The 15,608-nt window shown below is 37.6% G+C and overlaps 1 protein-coding gene across 5 annotated transcripts in view; it reads right to left on the bottom strand.

The window, feature by feature from the left end:
- LOC129566960 (protein abrupt) overlaps positions 1 to 13,712 on the bottom strand; it is a 60,416-nt gene extending 46,704 nt beyond the window's left edge. For 3 of the 5 annotated variants that reach the window (XM_055443377.1, XM_055443382.1, XM_055443389.1), the window contains exons 1-2: positions 13,601 to 13,712; positions 12,844 to 13,385 (exon numbers count right to left, since the gene is read on the bottom strand). The gene's annotated coding sequence lies outside the window, so the exon portion shown is untranslated. The remainder of the gene's footprint in view (positions 1 to 12,843; positions 13,386 to 13,600) is intronic. The other 2 variants (XM_055443386.1, XM_055443378.1) reach the window with 2 other exon arrangements.
- Positions 13,713 to 15,608: the final 1,896 nt, after the last annotated feature.

Raw genomic sequence — 15,608 nt, 5'->3', positions numbered from 1 at the left:
GTTCTCGCACATGAACCAAATAGCGATCGGTGTAATTTTCATCATTCGGACGGAAATTTTGATGCAAATCTCATTTGGAATCATTCTCTCTCTCTCTTCAGTTTGCTTATTGCAAGTTAATCGGTTTTATTTTATTTGACCGTGAACTGTAATTATGCTTTTTGAATTTTATCTGCACACCAAATTGGCGCCCGAGTTATATTTGTTTTTTTTTTCTCTGCATTTTCGCACAAATGGAGTTTCTTTTCCTTGATATGCACGATCCATTCATCACATACATAATAAACAAACACTAATCTCTGCCGCAGGCATGTTCCACAGTAACATGCAGTTTGGTGTATGTTTTTGGTGGCACCAAACCACATTAGCCTGATATTGCGCTCGAAGTGTGCAAGTGGCATATTCCAAAACAATTGAAACCATTCTCGTTATGTTTAAATTGATTTTTGGTCATTTTTCCACCGAAATATTTTATGCAATTCACTTTGAGATCCTTTTTGGTTTGCGGTCACAAATGGCAGCAAATAATAAATGGAATGGGGCAATGACTAAAATTTTTTTTGACCAAATAAATATCTATCGATCATGGAAGACATTGCGAGAGTACCGAATTTCTATATATTTGAACATACTTCGGCAATTAATCGATTGTCACAGAGACGTTAATTGTCACGAGATTCATGAGCGTCATGTGTTTGACGATGCCAACTGACGTCACACACAGCCAAAACGGCAAACACAACAGCCCGATATATATATTATCACTTTGATGATGGCAATGAATCATTGTACTTGCAATGTGGTGGATGGGCGCTCTGGCATCAATTCCCATTTATTACCAAATTAAATTATTTTCAATTACAAACAATTCGCAATTATCGCTTTTATAGTTTTCTTACTTTAGCGCTGCCCATTCGTTCATCGAATGCAAACAATGACTGATACATTTTCTATATCTGGAGACAGACACTCATTAAATTGGCATGCATGCTTTTGGTACAGTCTCCAATTCGATATGTGACAATCAATTTTTGAATATTCTCTATGTGTTCTTAGCCACAGTGTTTTTCGATGGGCGCGAGACGAGCGGGTATCGGATGGTCAACATAAATAAATAGAAGTCACTTATATTGTCCGATGAATAACATTACATTCGCGATGAATCGGTTTCCGTCGACCGAAAACCATTCGATAAAAGACATAAATTTCATTTTATATTTTCTTTTCGTCTCGAATTCGTATTCGTTGTTTTTTTGTTTGGCGAATTTTTACAGACTCATTCCTGGTATTTTTCGGTATGTTCGTGAGAACCATTTCTATTCTTTTTGGCTTTGACGAAATGAATGGAAAAACGAATTGGAGCTCGGTACGATTTGTGCAGCCGACACAACAGTATGTTATTTTAAATTAGTTAACCTTGAAAGAACATTTTATGATCGGCGTCATGATCACCACGCTAAATTTTGGCGCGCTTATTTGATTCCTTGTGATCTTCAGATCTCATCTCGTTTTGTTTATCAATTATTCAGTTCATTTTACTGTTTATATATTCAATATTAGTTTATACAATAATAATTTACAGTACAATATTATGAGCATACGTTCGTCGCAAGAACAAAACAACGCGAACAGACCAGCTCGCCAACAATTCACATACATTATTTTCATTGTTTTGCCCATTGTGTGGCAATCACTCCATTTCGTTACGATTATTCCAAATTACTATTTATCAATTTTGATTGTGTCAATTGTATTTTACTCGCTCGAAACGATTGCGCAGAGTAGAATGAGTTTGTTTCGGTCGTTATTTGTTGAAATTAATGATTTTTTCTTTCTTTCTTATGAACGGAAACTAAATATGTTTGTGAGCCTCTGAAAAAAACTATATAGATTTCTGGGCTCAAATGAGAACGGTAAAAAAGACGAAAGCGAAGGATATGAGTTCTTAGAATCACTTGCACAGTTTGAATACGAAAGTGCGGGTCGAGAGTGTTGTGCATTTTTTTTTGCACATGTGGCTTGCATTCGTTCTGCTCATTTGGTCGGTCACATTCCCAATTGACTGACAAAATGAGCAGCAAACACACAACAGGCGGCACAATTACTTTTTTCGCATATAACGGAAAAACGGAATTTTGACGACATTCAGTGTGGCACACAGTTGGCGGTGTTTATGCTAAAAGTGTCATTTATAACCATTTGTTCTGTTCTTTTGAACCGAAATTCCAACAATTCGAGAGTAATTATCGTTTCTGTCAAATGCGAATGCGTGAGCATGTATATGGAATTTGAGTGAAATGCTCGGGTCATCGTGTCAACGAAGTGCTTATAGATTCTGTCATCTCTTGCCAATATTTTCCAAACGTCTTTGGCGTGACGACAAATGCAATGAAAAATGGTCAAAATTCAAAGACGAAGGATATTTTTTCTCTTTGCCACATATATGTGGACCGTTCTTTCATTTTCGTTAGCCTGTTCATTCAGTTGAAATTCACATCGATCGGCGAAACGAAACCGTGCATGTAGCAACCGAATTGATGAGTATCCGCAAAGAAATATTGTCTATGTGCTTTATGATGTAAATTATGTCAAAATAATTCATCATATATGAAAAGCGATCTACTTGAACGGCTGTATGAGCTATCTGGGAGAGAGAGAAAAAAAGGCGAATCCAAAGCAATAAAAGATTTTTTTTCTCTCTCTTTGTTACTTTCATTCGAACGACGACGACAGCAACAACAACGAGAGAAAGGAAGAAAAGAAGCAGCAATGACAGGCAGTGAAACGCATAATTTTAATAGAAAGTTTTTCTTTTTACATACTTCACTCGGGCTTGATAGCGTCCGTCTATCATAACGAAGTATATCCTTTTGAGTGAAAGAGAGAGAGAGAGAGAGAGAGAGAGAGCAGGCGAAAAAAAGGAAACTAAAAAAGGAAATACATGATAACATTTGGCAAAAGCAAAAGGAATTGAAGAGAAAAAAAATGCCATTTTCGGTCTGTGTACACGAGGCGAAATAAGAAAGGAAACGAATTATATTTTATGTTGTTGAAAAGTGTTTGATATTCATGCATATGATGTAGTATCAACATTATGATAACAACCGTATTCTGACCCTTATTTTTTTTTCCTTCATTTTCGCTATTCTTTACTCGATTTCTTCGCTCTCTTCATTATTATACGAGATATACATACACACATAACAAAATATGTGTGTACATCGGACTATAGCATTCGTATGAAGAATCGGCACGTATTATTCTTGGATAGATATGATATTTTTGCGCATTGAACGCCCCGTCATACACATACAGAGAGTTAGAGTGAGCATAATTTCTTTGCCATCTCTCTTCAAACGATGTATCGACCGACATCAACCACCACCACCAACACCATTGATATTCTTCTTTTTCGTCCAAGACTCTTCTTACACTCTTACATAAACTTGGCAGCAAAAAGGGAGACGAATCCGAATAATACAAATGAAACGAAGTACAAAAAAAGAGAAAAGAAAAAAAGAAAACGAAAAAGATTTATTTATGATTTTATAGAAAAGGTTGGAATTGACCAAGCGAATAACAATATGTGTGTAGTGAGAGTAGGCGACGTGGAGACACAGGCAGATAGCTCCTCCGCGCTAAAGAAGAAATCGATTGTGTCATGTATTTCTTCTTTTCTTTCGTCCCGGTTTCTCTCCAAAGTGAGTGCTCATCGAGTTTTTCCGTTTCGGGCAGAGAGAGAGAGAGAGAGTGAGGCATTTGGTCAAACAATTTTTATTGGAAATATCATCGAAATGACGGGGTTGTTGCTGAATAAGTATCATTCCGGTGGAGGATGAAGAACCGTACCATAAAGGAAATGACTAGTAAATAATAGGGTATTTTGTACAATATAAAAATGAAACTGAGAGTGAAAAATTTTTCGGATGGGGAAAAATATGTACTCGACAGTACTTATAGCTACGCATAATATGTGTTTTTATTTCATTTTTATGTCCAATTTTCATCATGTTTTCATGTTTGCAATTCATTTGTGTGTGGCCGAGCCACACAGCCAGGAGTGGAGTGAGATAGAGTGTATGTGTGCGTATGTGTGTGTGTATTGGATGTGCTGTGCGTTTTGGTCTTTGGCTATCGCACGAGAGCGTGTGTCACCGAGTTGACAATGGCTTTGGTTGATATGGCCGGTGAGAGGAGGATGCGATGATAATAAAAATGTTGTAATGAAATGATTGCTGGATTTATTGTATATGCGTGTGTCTGTCTGTTCGGTGTATATGCTGTATGGAATTACAGGGCTTCACTATGTGTGAGAGGGAGAGAGGGAGAGGGAGAGAGGGAGGGAGAGAGGGAGGGAGAGAGAGAACCGTTTTCCTAGTGTCAAGGCAGCGTTTACAATAATTGCGGATTTTCTTACGAAAACTTGTCGACGCCAATAAAAATAATATACTTATGGCTCGTTTATGGGAATAGGAACCACTTAAGCCATAGCCATATATACAAGAAAACACCAAGGAATGAAGAGCTAAACGGGTCGTTAATAAAGGGAAAATTGAAATAAACACATTCCTCTTGAGGAGGGGAGAGATTCAAGCAAAACACATTCTCTCGTTGAACATATTTCAATGTTTCATTGCATATTAATACCAATTATGACATGCAACGAATTTTTTTCGGCCTTTTTTCTCTCTCTCTCTCTCTTTCTCTCTCTCTCTCTCTCTCTCTCTCTCGAATCCAACTGAAAAACATAGGCCGTTTATGGAAATATGAGCACGTTATCACATACGTAACAATAAAAATTATCGCTCAATTCGAATTTTTAATTGATTGTTGCCTGTAATCGGCGATATATGCCGTGTTTTTTTCTCTCTTCTCGGTGCACTGTCCCACTCCCATGTTTGGTTTGCAACAAAAATGAAATGAAACGAAAAAAAATGATAAAATCGGGTAGTTGTTGTTATTTTGTTGTCGGAAAATTGACCGTTGATTGAAACACAGTTTTTCATGTATCGGCGTGCGAGCAGTCAACATGGCAAGGCACTCATTTACGATACACAAAACGGCGAGAACAACATGCAAATTTTAATTTAATAAGACTTAATTGAAATATACAAACCGATTAAAAAAATACCAACCAACAACCAACCAGATCGAACGCTGAAAATATTGTATCCGACAATTTAATTGACCAAAATCTCTTCGACTAATTAATTAGACTTGTGCATTTGCAACGAAGCAATGGGAATAACATTTGCAACCGAACAATTGCACATTTATATCGGTGTAAAATTGCATTGTGATAATTTAAAATTGATATTTCGCGCCAGAGTTCAATTAAATTGCGAACTTGGCGTTGTGTTTACTTTATCTTCACACACAAACACATATCGATTGGGCTCGCGTCTCACGCTGCTGCGCGCATTCATAAATGATTTACGTGGATAACAAGAGCGAAAATTGAAAAACAACTTGTGCAATAGCAACACAGTAATAATAATCACATGGAGTATAATAACAGACACGCATAGTTTGTTGATTTGCTCGTTGCTTTATTTTCTTTTCAATTTCTATTTTGAGGATACGTGGTGCTATATATGTACTGCGGTGAGTGTGCGAGCACATCGCGATAAATTACAAGTACAGCGCGAGTAATACCAAGGGTAATTTATTATTGAAATGCTCGCTCTTTGCCTTTTGACTACTCGGATTAATTTCTCGCATAGGCTCGCGCTCTCTCTCACTCTGACTTGAAGGAGGAAAAGAATAAATCTGTTATTTTTGCGTGTGTTTTTTCCAATAAAAGTTACTCTCAGTCTCTCTCTCTCTCTGTTTACAGCCTAAAAATGGCTGTGGAGTTCGATAATATTTCACATACATACACATCACGTACTTGAGAAATTGTGCTCGGTACGGTGCACATTAATTTTTTTTCTTTCCGTTTGAATAAACGTCTCTAATGGCATATCCCGAAAGAAAACAACAACCGCCCATGAAAAATCACAAACAGAAGTTGAAAAAAAATCCCATTTTCAAAGCAAAAGTCATTTCAGTGCGGCCAACGGAATGTGATGCGAGTGAGAATTTCTTCATTCAATATAGTCTCACTCGCTCAATCGTACGCGCAATTAAATCATCATCGGACGTGGTGTTCATCAGATGAACGAAGCAAATGAAACGAACGCCAGCACTTAGAGCACAGCCGTTTTTGTCGAAATGATGGCCGCAAAATAACTAGGAGGGAGAGCTAGAAAAATGAATCCAGACAATGAAAATAGAGCTACAACTAGCTAGTGTACTGAAAATAAACATTACATTGTTGATGAACCATTTGGATTCTCTCGGTGTGATCTCCATTACGGTTCAACGAAAAAAATTTGTTTTTCTTTTTCGACATACGATTGATTCTTACGCTTACGTGTTTTCTTTTCGAAATGAAGATGCGTAAAATTACTAAGTGCACACGAAGGAGAAACAAATGAACCGACAGATAGCAATAGAGAGTCAAACGGGATAAATTGATTTACGTACACAAAATAGCTATTTAAAATTTTCTTACTGCCATGTGGCCTGTGAATTGCGTGTGTGCAAGTCGGCGACCAGTTGATTGATTGCGTCCATTTTCACCGTCGATTCGGAATGAAAATAGTGTTAAATAGATTGCCGATCACCGCTGTGTGTGCCCGTGGTGAAAAACTCCATCCGAAATAATTGAACTGTTTTTCTTTAATGAAATTGTTTTTAATTCGATGAACACAGCACCAAACCGAATTGAATGAAAAGAAGAAGCCAAACAGAAACAAAAAATCCTTTTTCGTAATGACCACCATAATCATATCACGTACTCAGTGAACTGTGGCAATTGGGTTGTGTACGTCTCGGACAGTTGGTGTTTTGGCTTGTTATAGGCCGATTAATGATCACTTCACTAATCGACCGGCTATTGGTAGCGTTTTCTCAATTGACTCGCATGCAAAGTCAAGCCACCAAATGGGTTATTTCAGATGCTTAAAAACAATTACTCGAGGCAACAAGAAATTTATTTATTTATGAAAAAAAATTCAATCAAACATGTTGACGCAGAAAAAAGTGCGCATCTTAAGACACACACACACACACCGGGCAAAAATGGCATTCAATTTGAATGTAAAGACAAGGAGAGATGGGATGAAGAGAAAATAATCATTTCCAGGCATTTTTATTCGAAAACATATTGAGTTTGAAGCCACTTAATGCTTAAGTACACGATTTTATTTCTTAATGTCCGCGGCGGCAATGCGCACACCGGACATCGCAAGAGAGACAAAGCCATCACAAGACAGAGAGAAAGAGAACTGGACTAAGTGTTTTAATGGAAGAAGATCCCATTAAAGCAAATTTAATGATCATTTTGTCAGGTTAAGTAATGCAATGCAAAGTGTAATTTGTCGACAAAATAACAATCTATTTGAAAATGGACGAACACGAACCTCAGCCCGAAAAATATACTCTCTTGTTGGAAAATGATGTCGGTGTTTTTTCCTTTACTTTTCGTTTTGTGAAAAAAAAAACAGAGAAGCCAATTGAAATATGTTTTACAGTAATTACAGTTGTCGATTGTGTGTTGTTTTGTTTAGAGCGCGACCTGCCACTTAGACCGTGCGCGGTCGGCGAGAGAGAGAGAATCAGAGTGACGACAGACATGTTCATGGAATTGCATGTTTTGTACACAGTTAGAACAATCGAAATTGGCGGTAATTGAAACGAAATGAAAGCATGAATAATTATTTGCTTCGATTCTATGCAAATGGCAATGGGCGAGAATGGGCAAGAGGGGGATAGAGAAAAAGAACGCGCGCAAAAGGCAATTCAAACATGAAAATTATGCCATTTCTGTTGATCGTTAGAAGCAAACAAGTAAATGTGCGTGTTTTGAAATTATGTGCGCGGAACTATCGCACATTAAATCCCATTCGTAGCGCCTTATTTCACTCTTTATTTATTTATTTTGTTCATTTTTCATTTGTCGTTCACTATTTCGTTGCTGCTGCCGCTGCTGCTGCTGTTTTTTTCTTTCGCCAAATAAATTTTTATTCAACATTTCTTCGACATTATGCGCAGAGAGAGAGCGTGTGTATTGTACCATCCAAGGGTAATATTTTACAGGATTTATTCCGGGAAAAATATGAAATGACTAAATTTTATGGACTTTTCGTACTAACAACTCCGACTACTGTTCGGCTCATGAAATGCAATGCGCAGAACAATTGTATATATTTTGCCATATTCTGAGTGCTTTGCTTTTCTTTCCGTTTCGCTGTACAAGTTTTTATCTGGTTCACCGCCACTGCTAGCTGCCGTCGACAATCAGAGGAAAAACACACGACAATAACACACAGTAAATGCATAAATACCCAAAGAAAAAAACGTAAAAATACTTTTGAAATCCAATACTACACACACAGAGCACAAAACCGATGGGACAAATTCACGAACCAAACCGAAAAAAAACCACCAACGAGCTGAAGTATTAAATCGAACAAAACAATGTCGGGAATTATTTGCTTTCTCTCTCTCTATCCTCTACACTTAATGCATTTTTATATACAATTAGCGACGGTTAATAAATTCACGAATTGCGTTATTTGATATTTTAATATCATTTTAAGCCCTCTTCCAGTGCTTTTTTTTCGCTGTTCTGTTGTTGCTCCGTTTGTAAATTATTCGGTTTGGTGGTTTTTTTTTTGTGTTAGCTCTGCCTTCATTCATTTGACGGTGGGCTCTGTGATTGGCGTGAGCAGTAAATTCGCGTTGAGGAGGGAAAGAGAGACCACAAATCAACATGCGAGTGAAGAAAAAATAGTAAAAGTTTTGGCTGAAGTTTCTTTTTAAATCGTCCCGAAATGAAGTGAACAGAACAATAATAATGATATTTTTCTGTTGTTGTTCTTTCCACCGAAATCGTATTTGGGTAGTACACGCGAAAAAAAAGTACAATTACATGGACTTGTGAACAAAGAGGAATGGAAGAGAAAGAGGATGAGGACGAAAGGGAGCGATAGAGAGAGAGAGAGAGAGCAAGGAAAATGTCAAATACCCCACACGAAGTACAGCACACTGTCATTTAAAGTAAGTGCGTCTTGGCAATATGTATCAAACTTTTGCTTGATATCTTTCTTTGAGCAATTATCATTACTGTTGCCGTTGCCATAATTGAGTTTGAATCGCAATTGGTTTGCAAAAACAAATAATTCAAATACTATGTACCGTCGATTTTTTCCGGCACAATGCTTCAACCGTTGTTTTTTTTTCTTCGTATTCAAATTCGTTGACTGTTTGAATTTTGTTTGGTGTTTCAGCAGCAGGACATGATTTTTAAATGGATTTCTGCACTAACCAGAAAAACAAAACGATTTTTTTTGCTTCAACTCAGCACATTGGAAACCAACAACATCCGTTAGTTTGGGTTGGTAATACCTACCACAAGCAATCTTCCGAATTTGCATTGTATAAACACAAATTGTTTTGATGAATTTTATTGCAATTTTTTATGGATTACCATGGTAAAAATATAGTTTTTTTTTCTACCGATTCAGTGTAAATTTTGTTTTCATTCAATGAGTTGGTTGGGTAGCTTTGTTGTTCTTCATTCGGTATTTGCTTGAATCAGAATTCATTGGATCAGGTTCGGTTGTTTTTTCTGTTGAGTGTGTCAAAAAAAGATGCGTTGGTCGAGAAATCTTCGTTTTTTCAATGAATGTTGCCTTTTCACAGTAAGAATGGAATTAATTTCATTGTGTGTTGCGCTCACTCTTTTTTTCCTCTTCTTCTTCTTCTCTGCGATATAAAAAGCCAACATTTTGAAAAGGGTTAGCAATTAAACGCATCCTCACACACAATTCAAGACTGTAAGTGAAATAATTAAAGACTCTCTCTCTCTCTCTCTCTCTCTCTCTTTCTCTCTCTCGTTCACCAAAAAATGGTGGCGAAATATATGTACTCCGGCAATGGGCGCACACGCACATAAACAATACACTGGAGACGACAAGTGTACGGGAATAAAATACGGCAATTTCGGCCATGGTGGTCTGAGTCGTCGTCATCAGCATCGCCATCGTCATCGTCAGATGGACTCACTGGAGAGAAAGGGAACAAGAAGATGTGCAAAAGTATTTTGTCGCCACTCCGAAAAGTCTGTGCACAATAATTTATTATACTCTTTGTCTTTTGTGCGGCCGAAAAAGTGCTCGTTGAAAATGTTGATTGCGTTTTATTCCGTTTTGTGCCACTGTTGTTGTCCATTCAATGTGGCAACAGAGGTGTGAGAGTGCAATAGCAAAAGTTTCATTTTCAAGCATTTTGTCCGTTTAAATTATCTGGTGAAAACGTTTAACATACACTTTCATTCGTGTTTCAAGCAAAATGAATCATGTCGGATTCGTTATATCGTTTTATTATTTACACAAAATTATTCATTGACGCTGATCATTTCGTGAGATTTGATCCTTTTACGAAGTGCTTGTTCGAGTCGGGATGAATCTATATTGAAATGTGACTGTCGCCATACGTGAATCGTATGACAAGCTCTCGTATACACGTATGTGTAATGAGTTACAGTTTACAGTGTCTCTCCCTCTCTCTCTCTTTGTCTCGCTCACAAAAAAAGGATGAATTTCAAATGAGTCGCCGAGCAGCAGCAACAGTATTTCAATTAATACACCGAACACACATTTACCAACACTACTCGCACTCAACTATGTGAATCTCTGCTGAAAATCTATTTACAACCGCATCAATTATTTAAAATCGGAAATAAAAGTTAACATCCATTCGATGTGCGCATCGCACGTGTTGACAACCAGCAACCAGCATCACTGTCAAAATAGATTCTAAGTTTTGAGCTAAGCGAAATTCTTGAATTTTGTATTGAGTCAGTAATTTTGACGTGATTGTAAAATGTAACGACAAAAACCAATTGGATTTCAATTAATGTTTAATGCCGGGAGTCGTGAGTACCAAATGCGATGCCGTGTATTTTCTTTGGTAAATTGTTTTGCCATTCGACAGGTTCCGACGCTTTGCATCAACACACAGTTTATTTATGCAGTAAAAATTTATGTGCGAGAACATTTCGTATGTTGAAATGAATCGTCGAAATGACGATTTTAGATCGGTCGATCTGAATAGCTGTGCGTGCATAGCTCTTCTTTTTTTTACTACGAAATATAAATCAAGTTGTGTGCGTGCACGTAAAAATCTTTTTGCAGCGATGACAAGGGGCGGGAGGTAATATACAAATACTAATTTCGTTTTCGGATCGAATAATTTCATTAAAATCTAATTTTCCCAATGTAAAATGTTTGCATCGAGCCGATGAATTCGTTTATCGTGGATTGGTTTTACCGTTTTGGTTGCCGGTGTGCGGAAAATTGATGTGGCAACCGATTCTCTGTGTGCATGTATGAACACATTAGTGATGTTGCAAAGGAAGCACAAAACATGCGACCGAGTCGAGAAGAGAAGAAAAAAAACCAACACCACCAACACCGTGTTTCACCCATGTCATATGAAAATTAACCAATTTAATTGCAATTTCGCAGCAGACCGTCATTTTCGACTTGCATAAATGAGAGAGCGAGAGAGCATGCACATAATGCGATGAGGTTGGAGCGTACATAGACAAATGTTCCGCTATATATACTGCAGTGTACACAGACGATGGATAAAAAAAAATTCAACTCATTTTTCGCAAGTATTTTGTCATGGGTTCAATTGCAGTGTGAATTAACAGCAACCTTTCAATAACCGGAAATCAATGAAACAGTACCGAATCTTGAAAATGAACATGAACTGTGTATTCGTTTGAGCGGTTGTAGACGATATAAATATTGCCGTCGCAAGCGTTGTTGGACCGCTTCGTGTTTGGTTCGGTTGCACCAGAGAAAAAGAAGTTGAGTTCATAATTTTAATTTTTGTCGCGACAAATTCCCTTCTGCACAGAGAGATGTTGCGAGCAATGTGCGCGACGGAGTGTGTTCCGGTTATGTCTGAGGTGCATATTTGTACATCCACTTCTGTGTTCGCTCGTGAATCGAGTTTTGTGTGCTTATGCTGCTGCTGCAAGGGGTGGCTGTTTCGAATATACAATTTTTCCGTTTATTTTGCCGCTGAGAGCGATATTCGATACGGCATTCGATTAACCACGCGAATTTGGTGATGCGGCCCGCCAACACCATAGCCGAAACTGCATTTTCACTCACAGGACATATGTATAGACACGCAGAGAGAGAGAGAGAGAGAGAGAGAGAGAGAGAGAGAGAGAGAGAGAGAGAGAAAGAGAGAGGCAGTGGATGGGATTCGGAATAACAGCCGACATTCCGTTTATGGAATGAGGCAAACAAAATAAACACACCACCAGCACCCAATGCAGAGATATTTTTCCAAAACGGAACACAATGGGAGCAACGGCGAGAGTGAAGAAAAAACGACGAGGAAAAACACAACGCGGAAAAAATTGCGACGCGCTCTAGACAATACGGCGAGGAGATTTCGAATACAAATAACACACTGTAACCGGCAACTTTTGTGCAACATAAAAAATATACAACCCGAACTCTTTTTTTGCCTCTGTCTCTCTCATTCTCGTATTTAATTTCAGAACTTTTTTTTTCTCGTAGATTTCATTCTATTCATGTTTGATTGACCACTTCACAAATTTTTAACTCAATGAAAATGGAAGGAAAAAAAACGCTCGGAAAATGCTGTCGGTAATTTTCGACAGAGACAGAACAAAAAAAAAACACATAACAATTTGTACACAAAATCAAACACATTTACGAAAAATGAAAAACTTGGAAATAAGCTTACCTTCACGAATTTGTCAAACACAATTTTTCAAACTCAATACACCAAACAGTTTTTTTTCTTCTATCTTTAACTTTGCTCTTCAGTCGCTATTCTCTAAGTCGAACTGATTCATTTGAACTCAATTGAATTACTAAAATGAAGAAAACGGCTCGCCAAAAATCAATGTCAATTTTCTATTCTTTCTTGAGACGATTGTCGCTCGCTGTTTCTTTTTTCTTTCTTTTGTAATAAATTTTTCGATAATTGTTCGATAACAAAAAATTTACACAATTTTACGCTTTAATTGCATTCAAATTGCTTTTCACTTGGAAATTTATAAATGTCCGTTGATTTTCTTATCTAGCGAATAAAACTTCACCAATTAATTTTTCGTAATTTTTTAGTTCAGCCAATTTTTTTTTATGTCCAAAACACTATTTTATGGTTTTTATTTTTTTAATTCACTTGATTTCAATTGGAAAACAAAAATTTACTCCACTTCAGTAAATAAAATTTGTTGCTTTTTATCTTTCTCGGGAGATCAATTTTCAACAGTTTCTCGTCTGGTAAATAAAATGAAAAAAAAAAAAAAATCCAAATAAAATTTGCACAACACAAGATTTCAATTTCTCAAAACCAAAAAAAAAAAAAAAAATCGATGATTTGAAATTCCAAAAAAAATTCAACAAAATTGATTCAAAAATGTTTCCACCATGAAAAAATGTTTTAAAAAAATGAATTTTTATTGAGTTAAAAAGTGCAGAAAGAAGATGTGTACAATTGCTTAAGAAAATGGGTTATATGAAATTCTGTAATTGTTCGGGCTGACCAACGCAAGCCACACGTTGCACATTGAGAACGTTCAAACGTAAACTAACCGCTCCTTATCAAAAAGCATTACAGCGAACACTTAGAAGCAAGTTGGAGTATAGCCGAAACACCGAAAGTATACACACCAAACAGTGTATGAACGGTGTGTACAAAGCAAAGCGACATGTACACACAGGAGAGTAAATGAATGGAAGAAGGCAAACACATAAAACCGAACAACAATAACTAGAGGAAAATATAACACATGAGAGTTGGCAGAGAGAGAGAGAGAGAAAAAAGAGTCAACACACGAACGTACGTACGAACAAACGAACGAACAAATGAGCGAGCGAGCGAGCGAGCGAAACGAAACGCCAACTAAACTAAAACGAACGACAACGACGGCGATGCGAAAAGAGGATCGCAGACAGTACGCAAGAATGGGAAAGAGAAAGAAAAACAACAACCGAACAACGAAATAATACACCAAACTAAATACTACACGACTCGCACACAAAAGAATGTTTGTAAGTTGATGACGATCGTCAACCAACCAGCCGAACTCAGCGTAAGTAAGGAGACGGAGCAACTATAAAAAAAAATAACAACAACATAAGCCATTGAGCGTATGGAGTGTGTACTGCATTGAAAGCAAAGCACACACACACGGCACACACACAGCACATACATCGCATATGAGTAGATAGCGTTTGCACAAATACATAGTCGGCGGGGCCTCCGGGTTCGGTCAGTCATTCGCAATCCGAATGAGCCGAAACGCAACGAGACAAACGAACACACGACACAGTGAACGCATTCTATGTGGTTTTATCGTGAGGATGGCCAGTCTTGGTGAGAGTTTAAGTGGCCCCGAAAACACAGAAGAAAAAAAACTATTTGTGCACGTTCTCCCTCTCATTTCCATCTCCTTCGACGCAGCCAAGCTGTGTAGCGGCGACGAATAAATGTGGAGTAAATTGTAGTACATCGATGAGATAGAAAATAAAACAAGAATCACATACGAAAATGATTTTCGAATTGCTCGTTTGCTCATTCCTTTGCTTGTTGGCTGGCTTGCTCGCTCGTTTGTTCGTCGAAGATGTATTTCGATTGCGAGCGGTAGATTCACACGGAACACTTTATACATACGATTCAGTGTGATCGTATCTCGTCGATTCGAACGTCACGTGTCACCTCTGCTGTATCGTCCAAGCGGTTCTCGCTTGCTAACATTACTTGGTGGCCTATATCAACACATCATTTCGCATGGAAATACACGCGCTCATTAATGCAGTTCGAACAATATAAACCTGCGCATATTGCACATTACTTTACACATTCATCTCAATGCTTCATCCCATCTTCGGCTCTGCTATTCACTCAATTCCATTGCAAGATGCTGAGTGGTTCGTCTATTAACTCCAACGTTTCACGAAATCAACGATGCAAAATTATCTGGAAACGAAAATCGATACCATGAAAACCAACAGTAATGAACGTAATGAACTAATTGAGGATGCAAGAGTGCTCCAAAAGGTGGAAAATGGATCTAATCAATGGAATCGCAGTAAATGTCAACATTAATTTAAAGAATTTTCTCAACCGTCTTCCGTTTTGTTCACCTTCTTTCTTACTTTCATTCAATTTACTCCTCGGAGATTTCTTTTCAATTACATTTGATTGCGTTGAAGAGCGTAATTTGAAGTAAACGTACTTGGATTTTTCACGCGCCTGAATATCTCATAGCGATGTAATGAAGATAGTTAAGGAGTGCCCATTACAATCAGCGTGAACAATCAAAATTATGTGTAAACCGAGCAATTCACGCGCGGTAAAACTGTGTGTCTGCATGTTCGGTATATGCAGTTACTTAGGCTCTTTAGTTTGCCACAATCGGAAATGAGTAGTAAATCGATGAGGAGGAAAAACCATTAGAAGCTTAAGTGCTAATGTTGATTCGTGCACAAAATCAAAGA

This window comes from Sitodiplosis mosellana, unplaced genomic scaffold (genome assembly GCF_009176505.1).
Source record: "Sitodiplosis mosellana isolate CC-2019 unplaced genomic scaffold, AAFC_SMos_1.0 Smas_scaffold_5, whole genome shotgun sequence".
Taxonomy (NCBI): Eukaryota; Metazoa; Arthropoda; class Insecta; order Diptera; family Cecidomyiidae; genus Sitodiplosis; species Sitodiplosis mosellana.
This window is presented reverse-complemented; position numbering and strand designations above follow the sequence as displayed.